The following is a 15,831-nucleotide window of genomic DNA, read 5'->3' as shown; positions in this document are numbered from 1 at the left end:
GTGGAGTTTGTTTGCATGAGTTGCTCTTTTCATCAGTGCCTTCACGTGATCTGAAAACAGTTGTTCTTCTATTCTGCACATTAATAATGCATAAAATTTGTGCTTGTTGTACCTGGGGTCAGGATGAAGGTCAGCTCCTGAATCCAAAATAACTTTGGGCTCGCTGGCTCGCCCAGTCACGAAGTGGGACTGACGGATGGAGGGGACGTCGTCCAAAAGGGAGTTTAGACTGTTGTAATATGCAACAATCTGCGCTCTGACACAATACTGTGATATCTGTGAGCTGAATCTGTGGAAATAAAACAGCATTTACAGCATTAACAGCATTTAGATCTAGAGTGACACACAGAGAAAAACTTGCAACAAAGGGAATGCAGAATTTGTTAATGGACGCACTTCTGGAGAAAGTCGATGATGAGCCCTCGTTTGATCTTTGCTGCTTCCTCCTGCCGTGCGACAGAAATTAATTTTACTTCACGAGCAGTCAATCACATTTATCATCCTGCTCAGTCACTCTATGCAACTCACCGGGGTTTTTATGAGACCCCCCACGGCCTGTTTCTTCTTCACAAACGAATTCAGCATCTCGTCACGCAGACCCACTTTTTCCAGCTGGATGGACACAAAGGCCTCCATCAGCCTGGAGAAACAAACAAGACTGTGTTTATTAAAGAGACGGCACAAAAACTGCTGTTAGTCAGTCAGCCTGTTTAATCTGTTCTTCAAATGAGGAAAATTACCTTTGCTTGCTGGTGACGGGAGTTCTCGCTGAACCTTTGGAGGGTGAAGAGTTTGATTTTTCCTGCAGGTTGTTGGAGTCGCTTCCAGTCCTGGAGTCAATTTTCACATCTTTATCAGAATGAAGGGCGACTTTATCCTATGAACAAAATGCAAAGCAAACTGAAATTAAAGAGGAATATTTGAACAGCAGTTTATTTAAATTAAACCATGAACAATATCAGTGATGGAGAAGCGTGAAAGATAAAAGATCTATTGTCAGAAATGAAAGCTACAAAAATCACACACACACTGCTGGAAAAACATAAATGCAGTGAATTTGGGGATGGGTCCCACTTTTACCTTTGCAAGCAATAGTGGTTATAAATAGTAACCACCAATTTCTGCATAGTAAACTACTTTGTAAAGAGTTCAGTATATTAAGTCTTTTGGTTCCCAGTGTACAGGTCGAGCTCCCCTCTGAATGAGAGGTTGTGAGATAATTAATGTGGTTGTAAAGAAGAAAAAACAAAGTTAAATGTTGGATTTTTTTTTTCTCTAATCTTAGTTTTGTTTTGGGTTTTTTTTCCCCAAATATTAAATTGAATTGTACCTCATATGGCCTTGAATAGTTTTTATTTTTATTTATTTATTTTTAATGAAACATTGTAAGAATTTTGGGGATATGTCTTTTTGGAGGAATTGTGAAGAAAAATAAAAACATAAAAAATAAATGTACAAGACATCTACAATGACAAAGAGCCTAAACAATATACTGTGTTGTTTTTTTTGTCAAGCCATAAAAGGTTGGAAACCACTTGTTTAATCTCAATCTTAATTTGAAAAGTAGCTCCAGTTGTCAGATAGATGTACTGGAATAAAAAGTATAGCATTTACCTCTAAATGGTAGCGAAGTACTTGTACTTGAAAAAAATGTATTTCCATCACTAAACAGTACCTGAGCTGTAGACGTCCCTCTCTCCGCCCAGTGACAAAGACAAACCAGCTTCACAGCACTTATCAGAGCGTTCTTCTGTGTAACCTGACAGGCCAGAGTCACCTGGAGGTTTTCTATACTCTGTTTGTTCATGAGCTACAAATAGGGAATAATAATAAGAAGAAATAAATTCTGTCAGTAACAGGTTGATTTACAATTCTGTTTCTTCATTTATATATCGGCTAATAAAACAAAAATTTAATTTCAGCGTACATAAATAACTGCGTCCTGTGAGCTGAAGCTGAACCTCCCGATCTGGTTCTCGTCCAGCTCCTGGATGCTCAGAGGCAGCTGGGACGGGGTGAACCTGCAGCACACAGTGTGATTCTCTTTCAATCATACTTCACTGCTCTTATAGAAAAGCAGAAATAAGAGATCACACGTGGAGAGGCAGGCTGTGCACATATGCTGTATTTCTAGATTTCCTGCAGGACAAATCCCACCAACTATTTCATATTAGAAAAGAATATAATAAAGATAAACTTTATTTGTAGAGCACTTTTCAAGCAAAAGCACAAAGTGCTGACCAGCATGAGGAGAATACATATAAACATATATACATATAAACACAAAGACATATGTATGCATACTTACATACATACATATCTGCCAATGCACACACACACACAAAATAACTCAATTAGAAGAAATAATAATAATAAATAATTAGGTGAAAGAAAATGTTGGAGATGCATCTTTATGATGGTCGGCCTCAGTGCAGTTATTTACCTGTCCACAGAGCTGTCGTCCTCCAGTATCGCTGTGATGAAAACAGGCCTCGGCTCGGCTTTGTGTTTCTGCTCAGCGACCTCAAACTGCACCGGCCTCAGATAGAGGTGGAACTCGTCAAAGCCGAGCTCGGACGCCACGTTTCTGTACAACCTGTAAAGAGTTACTGAATGCTACAGTCTGATGTAATACTATTACACTGTATGATTTTGGTGTTGATCTCTGCATGTACAGTAATATTACCAGACCAACACAGAAGTTGTGAGTGTGACACTGGAATGAGTTTTTTTCTGTTGTTTATTTTAACAAATAACTGTGATTAGTTTACTGGAGGCCTGAATCTCTGTCTCATTCGTTAGATAATGACCATACCGAGCTGCCAAGTCCGTAAGGAACCAGCTTTTGTTTTTATTTATTTACAAAGCTCTTCTACAATAGCTCCCCTCCGATCTCTGAACCATGCTATCATGAAATTTTGGTAGCAATTGTAGCCAATCTCAGATGTTGCTCACCCTGCAAGTGCCGAAAATTCGCACTGAGCTAAGAAGACCAGCCTGTTCCTACTATGTCCCAGATACTTTCAGCAAAATTTTAAGCCGTCCTCATCGAAAACTCTGACAGAATTCCAAGGTTTAATTTTTGATGTCATTAACTGTGACTGTTTTTAGATTTGCTTATTTGTTTTGGATTTTACAAGGCTTGTATTTTTCTTTTATGATCATTGTTTTGAGATGAATGTTGTATGTACCTCGGCACCACTGAACATGAGCGTTCATCCTTGATGTGTTTTCTGAGGCTTTAAATAAAATGAATGATAGTACACTGCGATTCACCACAACAGACTGTATCAGTGGTAGATGCTGAGGAAGTGGGCCGATCACATGTCACATTAAACCGAAAAACGCTTGCGATACCAACCCCCGCCCCCCAAAAAAACATATTAGGTCTCACGTTTTCTAGATCTGAATAAAAAAGGATTCAATATGGGTACAGTTTCAAAAAACTAAATAAAAATGCACAGAACACTTTAAAAGTCCCCTTTTCCCCAGTTTGAGTGTGGTATCTTAACTGTGCCAGATGTGCCGTCTCGGAGGCCGATTCAAGCAGACGATGGCGGATGGTGACGAGCTCCAGCAGCTTGGAGAAAGTTTCCATCGCATACAACTGCTTCTCTTTTCCCTGCATCATGTCCTTCTCCTCTGCAGATCTTATAAGTGAAAGCCCCACGTTTTGGACCAAAATTGGATCCTCAAAGAACACATCTGAGAATAACTGAGAGATAAGAAAACAAATTTTGACTTATTTGTTACATCACTGTATCTAAATTGATTTGAGAAAATGAAAAACCAACATCTTTCTGTATCTGGGAGCTGTAGGAGGCTGCGGGTGAAGCCAGGTGGCTCCAGCTCTGCAGGGCTCGCTGCAGGAGCTTCTGTCGCAGCAGGAGTTTGTCGGTGATGCTGGTGGCTCGGTGCAGCTGACAGAGCTCCGTGTGAGCCTGAACTAAACTGTGATAGACAGCAGAGGCCAGACAGAGGGACGGATGAACCTCCAGGAGGAACGTGTTCATTAGTGAGGGGCTGCAAACACGAAACAGGAAGGAAAACGTACGTACAGTATGATTAAAAGAACAAAAAATGAATAGGGGTTTGTGAAAAAACCAAAACAGCACAGTATTGTGATTTCTTGCACAGTAATATTGTATCAATACAGACACCAAGTACTTATTTTTATTTATTATGTTAATTATTAAAATTTCAAACATAAATGAAACTTTTGGTGGAAAAAAGTCCACTAAATAAAATTAGTTATTAAGTAATAAAAATGACTTAAGTGAGAGGAACAGACTGTTTGTTATAAATTTGTTTTATCTAATAAGTTTTTTAAGTTTTCCTTCAGGAAAAATTGTGCAGTTGAAAAAATGTAGTTGCTATATGTTATCGCAATTCTCAGTTTATTGCAAAATGTTTAAAATTGCAATAATACTGTATCATGACTTCACTATAATGATATTATCGTATCGTGGGGCCTCTAGTGATTCCCACTACTAATAATGAATTTTGGAGGCTACCAAATCTTGAATAGTTTTATTTTTGTGTTTGCTTACCTGCTGCCTCCAAGTGAGACCAGATGTTTGGGAATGTATTTTGGTGGAAGGCCAAAGTCATGAACGGAGGCTTTGTGATCGCCTCTCCAGATTCGATGAAGATACTGACGCTGTTTTTCAATCTGATGAGACAACAACACAATCAGTCACAACGTGCAAGATAAAGATTACACTAAACTAAATAAGATGTATTAGTAACCAAGAGGATATCCACAAATGAAGCAAATGCTAGCATTTATGAAAGTGAAACACAGAAAATGTCTTTACAAAGCTGAAACCAGCAAATATTAAGAGCAACTAAAACTGATTAATTTTCAGTTCAAACATTTACACCCACAGGTTTGCGTTCTGCACATTCACACGTGAACACAATCCTTTGCAGAGTTTGTGTTTTCACCTGATTGTCCAGAATGTCTCTGATCAGCTGCTGGTGGCTTCTCATGCAACCAATTTCAGTTCTGTAGGTCTGAATGAAGTACTCCTGGTTCAGGTCCAACTGTGGTCGACTGTGCATGATGTCAGTGATGACTCCGGCCAACGCGAACCTCTCCTCGGTCCCTGCTGCATGCTGGTAGGCCTCAAAGTAACAGTTCAAGAGCTGGAGAACGAAGACAAATACAAAGTTAACAAACAGGATGTTGATGCACGAACCTGTCTGGTTTGAAAAATGAGAAATTAAACAGGCAAATACAGATTTCCAGTTGAGAAATATTAAGAAAATTATTAAAAATGTAATCAGTAAAATTATTTAATCTCCAGTTTGATCCTGTGAATTTGTCTTTATCACTGTACCTGCACTTTGCTCTTCAAAAACTCAGTTTCACACGTCCACAGGTTGAGCAGCACTGCCACACGGTCCACATCCGTCCCGGCCCAGGAGTGGATGTCAGCCGTTGAATCTGTTTCCATTTTCTTCATCCTGTCTCTCTGGATGAAGCACGAGCCGACCAGAAGAATCTCGTCCTCCAGCTTCTCCAGGTCTTTCAGAGCAGCGTCGTACACGATGTAAAAGCCTCTCTGGTCCTGAGTATGGACGATCTGCTCCTCTGTGCTGTAGAAATCATGGAGGTTCTCCACCTCCGCAAACTCCATAAACTCAGAGCAATGTACCTGGAATACAAAGAAGTGACATACTGTCTACATGCAAACAGGATATTTGATATTTTAGAAAATATTTTAGAGGTTCATAGAAAATAAAAACTGGATTCAGTAAAAAAAATCTGTTAATTGTTATTGCTGTTCCCATAAATGCAAAAAAAAAAACCACAACTCAAACATGTTTTTAAGGGATCAGCTTTTTGCTTTTAAGTGTTTTTACCTTATAGTCAACAGGAGTGTTGTGGCTGTACTGAAGCGAGCCAAGACCTCCGGCCTCCCCTCGTCCTCCTCTAACTGCGTTCATCCAGCCTGTTTCCTCCGCCGTGCTGCACAGCTCTCCTTCCTCCAGCTTCAGACCAGCCAGGTCGAAGGTCAAAGTCCTCTCCACAGAACGCAGGTAGTTCAGCAACCCAAGAGAGACGCGCTGTGGAGAGGAGAAGACAAGATTGATTATTACCGGTAAAACCCAAACTCCACTGTCCGCGCTTCATACCCAAGCAGTTTAAAGGAACGCCAATCACATTACAAAAGATCCCACTCACCCTCTGCATGAGTCTTTTCAGGTACTACCATCAGGACGCTGCTCTAAAGTCCCCTTGGTCAAGAAAAACTTAAAACAATTCCTTTATACCCACTGCTAAATATCTGAAATAAAAGGTAACAATCCACACATTTACACTTAAACTATTTCACTTTGTACTTCTCATAAATACGTCTAAATTATTTGTATTAGATATTTATTTTGTTTTTAGGAACACATGCATTATGTTTATTGTCCGAGTTTGTTTTGCACTGCATGCTGAGCCACGTCTAAGACGATAAAGTTCTCTGAATCTGAACCTGAAGGTGAGACTGAATTTATTCCACACTGGGGAAATTCACATATTACAGCACATCAAGGCAAAGCAGCAAGACATAAAAGGGGGAAAAAAAGAGTATCAATACTGCATAAATTTGTATAATTATCAATAAATAGCTTGTATAAAACCTGATGTAAAATAGTGCAATATAACAGCTGTCATGTTAAATGTTACAAAAATATTCCTAACCAGGTTCTTGCTGATTTAAGATTTGAATATCATATTTATTAATAAAAAAATATCGAAGCATCCTCAGGTTTTTACATCGTAACGTGCTGCTCTTTGCCTCACCTGGAGCTGTCGGAGTCTGAGATGACGCAGGTGGATCAGAGACAGGTACGCTCCTCTGGTCATGATGGGATCTGAGGTTCCCTCCTCTAAACTGTCATCCAGGCCCAGCAGCTGCAGACTGTCCTCAAACGAGTAGCTGGGTTTTACAAAGGGAACAAAGACACAAAAAAACTGAATACACTTATGTTTCCTGCAGCCAAGGTGAGTAAAAGGTGGCTGATCTTAACAAAGAACAAACCTGGAAGAAAATATGAGTGTATAAAATATCAGAAAATAAACACAAATGCTTATATTGAGTTTCCACAGACTGAGGAAATGTCTTCTAATTGCTTATTTTGTTTAAATGACTTTTAAAAAACTAAAGATAAGATACACAATTTTGGTATTTTACTTGTTAAATGACTAAATGCACTAAATGAATTATCAAATATTGAAAAAAATCATATTGTAGCAACATTTTCTGCTGAAATGATACACACCTTTCATTTGTTGCGCTCGACGTTTGACTCTTTAAACTCTTCTTTTTGTTGCCTCTGCTGCCTCTGGATCTGGCTGACTGATCATGTGTTTCCTAAAAACAAAAATGTCACTTTTAATATAACGTCTTCCATGAGAGGGGTTTTTGGTCCCACTTTTCTGAGCAGGAAAGTGGATGATACATGCCTGAGTGGCAGAGCTGTGAATACTCGTCCAGATCTCAGAGATATTTTGTCGTTTTGATTTACTGCTCCATGAGACTGACGAGGTTGGTGCGGATGAACTGTCGACATGAGCGGCGTGTTCTTTAAGAGCTGCGGCAACATGAAGCAGATCAGAGGCCTGATGAGATACAAACAAAAAAACCTGATAAACACTACGATCTTCATGTAAAAATGTAGGTTCTATGTGTTATAAAACATGTTGAGTGGCAGGTGAGCAGGGGTTAATTGTGACAGACAACTTCAAAATACAGACTCATCAATTAAGTGCTTATAGAAATTAAAAGACTAACAATGACTACTGGATATTTCCTGATCATCATAATAAATAAAAAGCATCTTGATAAACTATTATGTTCATGATGATTATAGGTGTAATTATATTGAGATGCTGATTCAGAGCTGACATTGTTACCTGAAGAAACCTGCTGTGCATCTTCAGCATCTCGTCCACAGATTTCTTTTTCTTTAGCTTTGTGACGAACTTCTGCTGCCACGGATCTCGTTTGGGCTTCACCTTCAGGACAGAATCTTAACAGTCAGTATCTACTGTCCTCACACCAACACAAACATTCATTTAAATTCATAAACAAATGCACAAGTGTAATGTTTTTACAACTTAAAACACTCAAGAGAAAGCACTTGAAAACAGGAAAGATTAAAAAGTGATGTGAGAGAAAGAGCAGGTACGGAAAATAACAGATTAAAAAACATTTGTTACAAAAACTGCAACCCAAAGCAGATGTTGGTATTATGCGTGAGTGCAAACCATGAAAATGTGACATTTGAACATTATGTTGCAGATACACTGAAATGTGTAGTAAGGTTTGGGCACAAAACCCCCTTGGTTATGGTCGGGAAAACATCATGTTAAGGCTTAAATATCCAGTTTCCACAATCCTCACTGGAAATGCAGTGATGTCTGGGTAAAAAACAGTTGCTTTACATGCCACTATCCTGGCAGGAAAAATGGTGTCTGATCCCTGAAAAAACACCCATGATTTGGGAGCTAAAAAAGCCACTGGAAACACAGCAACGGGTCCCGAAATATAACCAAGTTTGGGGGCTAAAAAGCTGCAGGAAAAACAGTGTAAGGTGCCTAAAAAAATAAAAGTTTAAAAAACGTTTGGGGTAAAAAAGCTCAAAAATACAACCAGTTTTGTTTTCTGTTGGTTTTGAAAAGTGGTCTACAGCCTGGCAGGCGATTCACCACGGTTACTGCTCATAAATTACGTCATTTTAGAAAAGATAATATGATACAGATAACACCTACAAATGTAATGAACTTGTGGTTTGCAGAAACGATCAGTGCCAAAATTTTCTTCTGGCGACTCGGCTGCAGGAAAACAATTTTTGGAGGGCTTATTTTTACTGTTCCATTTATTTATTTTATTAACCTGAATAAAGGGGATCCAGTCGGCCTCCTTCCTCAGAGCCTGGCTCGCACTCTTCCTCCCCCACTGGCTCCGTTCGACCTCTGAACCGTCGTACTGAGGAAACGTTTTCATCTGCTCCTGTTGTTGGAAAATCGTTCTGAACTCCCTCCACACCTGGAGACACAGATGTAAACACTGCAATCTGAAAAAGTATCTAAAGCTGTCACACAAATGTAGTAAAACAGAAGTATGATGATGCAAAAAATGGACATTCCTGAGTAAAGTACAAGTCCTTCAATTTAGTACTTCATTACAGTACATGAGTAAACATTACCATGCTGAATAACTCCATCTCGTCAGCGGTGGTCCTGAGTTTTTGGGTCTCGTAGGTCAGATGGAAGTGAGCGATCAAAGACTGCAGCTCAGGTAGAAACTCCTCCAGGTGAGAAGTGTGCAGAGGAACCTTAATAGACGGCCCTGAAATACCTGAAACTGAACGTATTAAGTGATAATTTTACTACTTTTGACTGAACATCCTGTATTTCCTTGCTTTGTATCTCGTGGCGTGTGTAAAAACATTTTAAGAGTTTGTGCTGTGATACTTTCAGCCTTTAATATGTTTAAAATTTTATAATAATTCATTGTATAATTTTGTGGTTTGCCATATTTTTCACAGCCAAAAGAGAGACTTGTGAATGGAGATGCTGTTTGGCTGATCCATCAGAGGTTTGGTCTACGTATTCATAAAAATATTCACATTATGAGTTTCAAAGTTCATTCAGGGGTTGACAAAATTATCTCACCACAATGTCTATTTAGTATCTGTTCTGCTGATTTTGATGACATGTTTGTTATAGCAGATTGAGTTTGCCCAAGTGTCAATAAAAATTGTAGATTTAAATTCAAATTTCCATCAGTGGTGAGATTATTTATGTCAATAAGTCCTACTGGATACATTACAGGACACATTCATAAGACAAACTTTTTATTTATTTATTTTATTACTTTTTATTCATTTGACCTTTTTAATGTATGTTTTATCTGTATTATTTCCTTTTATTTGCAGTTTTACTGCTTTATTGTTTCTGTTGTTGTTTTTGGTCTATTCCTTTGTATTATTTTATAATGACATTATAACATGACATTATGACTCACCATGGTGAGAGTGATGTGAAGTTTCCTCATGAATCTTTGGTTGTGGATCTTTAACTTTTCTTTCACAAGCTGGTATGTAGTGCAGCACCTGTTAAAAAATATATTTACTTAATTATATCATTTGAACGTATTAAATCCACATTTTAAAACAAACATCAACAACAACAGATGCATTCTTACCCTGAGGAAGTTGTGAATGTTTTGAACAGAGTGCAGATGGCAGACGAGCCACCGCAGGTAAATGACCACATCGTCCTGAGTGAGCAGGCTGGCGGGGTTTCCTCGGCCCGTCAGGATCTTTTCTCTGCTCGCTGACAGTCTGCGAGATCTCTGAACAGCGTCTTCGTACTCACTCGTCAAACGTGACACCAGATCCTGAGGGAAAACAAGGCGGACGTGAACTGGTGAAGAAAATCAGCTGGGAAATTTGTGAACAGGAAAAAGAAAGATTTTAATTTTTCAACTTGTGTATTAATCCTTTTTATTTAATCATGGCTAGTAAGTGTTTTTTGTCTTCACTCAATCTTAACAAGACAAGAAAGAAAAAGAAATTCTCCTGGAAACAAATACTTTAAGAGACTTTGGTTCTTCACGTATTTGGGTACGTTTACAAATTTTCAAAAGCTTTAAATGAATATAGTGTACGCAGCACTGATTACCTCCATTTGTTTCCTTTAAGCTTGTTTGTTGCAATTAATGTTACTGTTATTCCAGCAAAATTTCATATTCACAGAAATGAAAACACAAGAACACAGAAAAGCCTCCATTTGCTGTTCAATCAAAATTTTATTGTATTTTCTTCCAGTGATAAAATTATCAAGGTCTCCCTTGAATATTTGTAGTGCCATAATTGTTCTTTTTTTATATTTTACTGCATATTAAATCATGCGATGTCTGTACAGTGTGGCCTTTTCAGTCTCTATGCAGAATAAACAGAATCATGCATTATTCTGCAGAGCTGAAGCAATTGATTAGTTGACCAATAATTATTTTGTGACTATTTTTGATCAAATATTTCATAATAATCTTTTTTTTTTTCTTAAGATATTAGTAAACTGTATATTTTGGGGTTTTGGACTCTTGGTCCAACAAGAAAAGCACCTTGGGCTTTAAGAAACAGTTCTGACATTTTCTGGCCAAAACAACTGAAATCACCAAAATTGAGTAAGATTTGCTAAACTGCTTTATTATCTTGGCTGTGCAGCAGAAAATTAACTGTAATTTTAGTCACAAGAGGAAAACCTCCTGTCATATTGCGTCTTCATATGTCATTTTTGAATTGCTGGCATCAATGAGACTAAGTTTGTCACCTTGTAATGAGGATAAAGCTTCTCGATGACGCTGGTGTGGCGGCAGAATCTCCTCCATCTCAGCATGAGCAGATATTTGATCTGAGCCAGCTGATATGATCTATCTGTGAAGAACTGTGGAGAAGAATTGGTTTGAATTACCTTTTTCCAGTTTCCATTCTTTTCTATTGTGCATCACTTCTTTTTTTACTGCAGGTCTGCTCTCACCTGGTGCAGCAGTGGAGGCAGACTGTCAGGAGTGTGCTCCAAACTCAAGCAACTTTCCAGCTCTCTCTGCATGATGTCGGCCTGAGACTGAACTGGCGAAGCTTCAGCCACCTGCAACCAGGAGGAGAAAGAGGTCGATAATTTAGTCAAGCCAAATGAAGTGAAAGTTGTTCTTTTAAGTTGTATTATCAAGAGGCTGCTATAAAGTTTTAACACTTTAAAACATGAGCAAATTAGCTTTATTTCTTTCAAAAATATGAAAACAAGTTGAGTAACTTCACAAGAAATGCCCAAAAATTAGCAAGAAATTAGAAGAATTGCAAGGAAATTACCTAAGAATTAGTTTAAAAATAAATAAATAAATAAAATAAAATAAAAAAGGGGGAAAAAATAAAAGAAATAAGAAAAAAGTACAAGAAACCACGGAAATTACCTGCAAAAAATTACTTAAAAAATGTAAATAATTCTATAACATTATTTTGAATATATATTAGGGTCGCAAATTGTAAACAATCAATTAATCGTCATTTAAAAAAACACATTAAAACTTTGCTTATTTCAAACAATACTAAATTTGTTAAATTCTCAGTCAAAGCTCAAAGCAACATATTGCTTATACTTTGACTGCAATTCACAGCCTATGTTGTATGTTTGTTTGATTGTATGTTTGTATGATATAAATTTAAATAATTTAAATAATTCTTAAAGGGGTTTGAAAGCAGCACAAAAATCATGATGTCGATCCACGTTTCAACAGTTTAACAACCTAAATGTAGACCAGGCATGTCCAAAGTCCAGCCATGGGGCCAATTGTAGCCCTCAAGACCAATTTTTAGTGGCCCTTGGCTTGACTTTCCAAATGTGGTATGGACTGGCACATTATATTTGTTAATCAAGCATGATCACTTTGCATATTTTCCCTTCAGCTCACAATGGAAAGACTGTATTACAGCTTGTACAAAAGCATCAAGCAGGAACTAATGTGTTTTCATAAACAGACAGTAAACTAGCAAACTGAACGGTTACCTAGCGGCAGACATCTCCTGCCATGAAACAGACATGGCCACAGCGAAGTGTAAAGTGGACAGTGAAGAACGATGCTTTCAGGAATGATGTAAAATTGAATACATTGGTATTGTTTGTTTGCATGTTGCTGTTGTTTTTTTTATAAGCTATATGATGGCAGAAACACTTGGCCCCCAAGTATTTTCACATTATATAATTTTGCTCAAATTCAAAAAAGTTGGCACACCGCTGATGTAGACAAATTAATTTTCTGTAGCCCTGAGACTGTCATTGATGAAGATAAAAGATGAATTTTCAGTCTCACCTGCAGCCCTCTCCTCAGTGCATGTTCCCTCTCCACACGGAAGAAGGAAACATCTTTTGGAGGTGGAACAGAACTGAAACAAAGTAAGAAATTAATTTAAAAAAAGGTTCTTGGTGTTCAAAAGCAGGTATTAATTTTTTTAAAAAAACAGAGTGGTAATTGGATTTTCGTTTTAAAATGCAAAAATTAAAATTGAAATACAAGGCGTTTCTCTTTTTCGTGGTCAAAGGGGATAAGCAACATTTAGAAAATTGCTTTGATTTTCATTTTCTATTTAGTGTATCAAAAAACAAAATCACTTAGAGGCAGCAAAGAAAAAAGGCCTGTTTTTTTCATTTTCTGTGACCGGATGTGGCCATAGTGAGAGCGCCAGCAGTTTGCTAATAAAAATGAGGGTGAACTCTGGATCGGCTTTTCCAAAGTGAGAGACACACATCTAAATATGTCTGCTCTTTCTACAGGCCACACGTCACCACCCAGAGAAAGGCTGGTCTTTGCATCAGGAATCATATCCTCCAGCACTATTTTATCTTATTATCGTCTTGTTTTAATATTTAACAAACTATGTAGCATGATGGACATTTTTGTAAATAATCTTACTTTCTATTTCTTTATTTTAGTCTTATTATTTAACTATATTTTTATCTGAGCATAATGCACATCTTTATTATAAAATTTTCATTTAGATTTGTTATTGCTTTTGCTTATATATAGAATGACTGCAAACTGTAAAATGTCACAATTTTTGCCTGGGGATCAATAAGCATTTATGATTATATTCCAACTGTAAATCTGCTATTTGCCCATGTATTGTACCCACCTACCTTGTATTTCATTCATCTACCAAATAAAATTTAAAAATATGTAAAGTGTCATAGTTTTCATAAGCTTCTGCTCAGGTATTACTTTTGAGACATTACATTATAGTATTGGCTGTGAATCTCAATGCTACAAATGTAGGTCTTTATATTCTTAAAATTTGGTTCAAAAAGTGTTGTGATAATATCATTACAAATACATTCAAATCCCACCTCCACACCCACCATTTTAAATCTGCTTTTAATGTTTTATCTACATTTCATGTTTGTCTGTCATGCTTTTATTGATATTGTTTTTATTTTCAGCATGTTTAACTGACTTAAATTGACTGTTTTTCTTCTTTAAGTATTGTGAAAAGCGCTCTATTAATAAAATGTATTATTATTATTATTTGGTAATGTGTTGTTTGATGTATGCAAGTAGATACAAGTCACTTAGTAAGACAAATTTAATGATAGAATAGTAAAGTTACATACATTTCAAAACAATTTGGAGACATTAGAGCCGGCTATAATACAATCTATTTACAGTACAGTACAGCACTCAGAGTATTTACAAGAAAAAACTGTAGTAGTATTTTCCGTGAGGATCTGGAAATCGGTGAAGAACTGACCAGATACATTAGTCTGTGACAGCACCGACCCCCCTGCCAGGCTAAAGGCTCCCTCCTGCAAAGGCCAAGGTCCTCGGTGTTTGGTCCACACGGCGCCCCGGCTCCCTCCGCCCCCCGCTCGTCTGCTCGTAGTATCAGTTTTGGGGGTGATTTCTTCAGCGGAGTCCAGTGTCACACTCTCAAAATAACTGTACCAACACAGACAACATGTCAGTGCGCCTGTAAAGCGAAAATGTAAACAGTCTAAGCTGCTAGCTTACAGGCCTACCTTCTGTTTGGCTGTAGAAGCTAATGTGCTAGCTAACGTTAGCTAAACAATTCAATATCAAGCTAATGCTAACGTACGTTCAAAAACACTGTAACGTTACCGGCGTCACACTGACTGCTTACTTATAAATACGCAGGTAATGTAATGAAGACCCTGTCTCTAGCTGAAATATAGTCGTAAACACGCAATTTCTACTGTTATTGCTGGTACTTCGTTCTTACCGGTGTGTTCGCCATGTCCTCTCTTTGGCCGCATCGGTTGCCGTAGTTACGAGCCTGCGCGTGCATGAGGTGTGGAGGCAGGTCCACCTGGGACACTGTTGCATCCGGTCACAGAAAATGAAAAAACGGGATCTTTTTTCGTCTTTCCCGCTAATGGCGCATTTGCACTACATGGTACTGGCTCTACTCTACTCGCCTTTGGTGTTGGGGACTTTTCGGCATCATGTAGTGGAAACGTGCCAAGTGATTTTGTTTTTTGATACTCTAAATAGAAAATGAAAATCAAACCAATTTTTAAATTTTGCTTATCCCTTTTGACTATGAGAAAGAAAATCATCTTATATTTCAATTTTAATTTTTGCATTGAAAATCCAATAATCACTCGTTTTTTTTTGTTTTTTTTTTTTAAGATACATGGACCCCCTGTCACTAGAAAAAAAAATATTGGCATTGCAGATTTATACAAACCCCGAATATGTTACATTTGCACATTTCAAACAAAACATTTCAACCTTTCTAAAACCAACACAAAGCAAAACTGGTTGTCAATTTGCTAGTCATTGCTGTGTTTCCAGCAGAAGTAGTACTGAGTGAACTGTTAAGGACAATGCTAACATGCTGATATTTAGCTGGCACAAAGTTAATGTTTACCATGTTTGCAAAATTCAGTGCTCTAGAATGCTAACACTTTCTAATTAGCTGTTAAAAAATAAATAAATAGGCCTACAGCTGAGGCTTATGGTTATGTTATTCGTTTTGCAGGTATCCGGTCAGAAAACAAAAATATAAAGTTTGACTGAGGAGTGCTGCTTCACATGTGGGTCTCAAAAACTGGTATTAAAGGACAAAAATTACCAGAAAAAGAGAGAGATGTTAGACTTGTTTTTTTCTGTTGTAAATAAGTAAAAAAAAAAAAAAAAAAAAAAAGGAAAAGAAAATTAAAAGCCTTTAATTAATGGGCTTAATGCTGATGCATTTCAACACAAAATCTTCATCAGGGCATGATTTTGATTTTACAAATTAATCAAATAATTT

The sequence above is a fragment of the Plectropomus leopardus genome, chromosome 14 (assembly GCF_008729295.1).
Source record: "Plectropomus leopardus isolate mb chromosome 14, YSFRI_Pleo_2.0, whole genome shotgun sequence".
NCBI classification, from domain to species: domain Eukaryota; kingdom Metazoa; phylum Chordata; class Actinopteri; order Perciformes; family Serranidae; genus Plectropomus; species Plectropomus leopardus.
Note: the sequence above shows the minus strand (reverse complement) of the source record.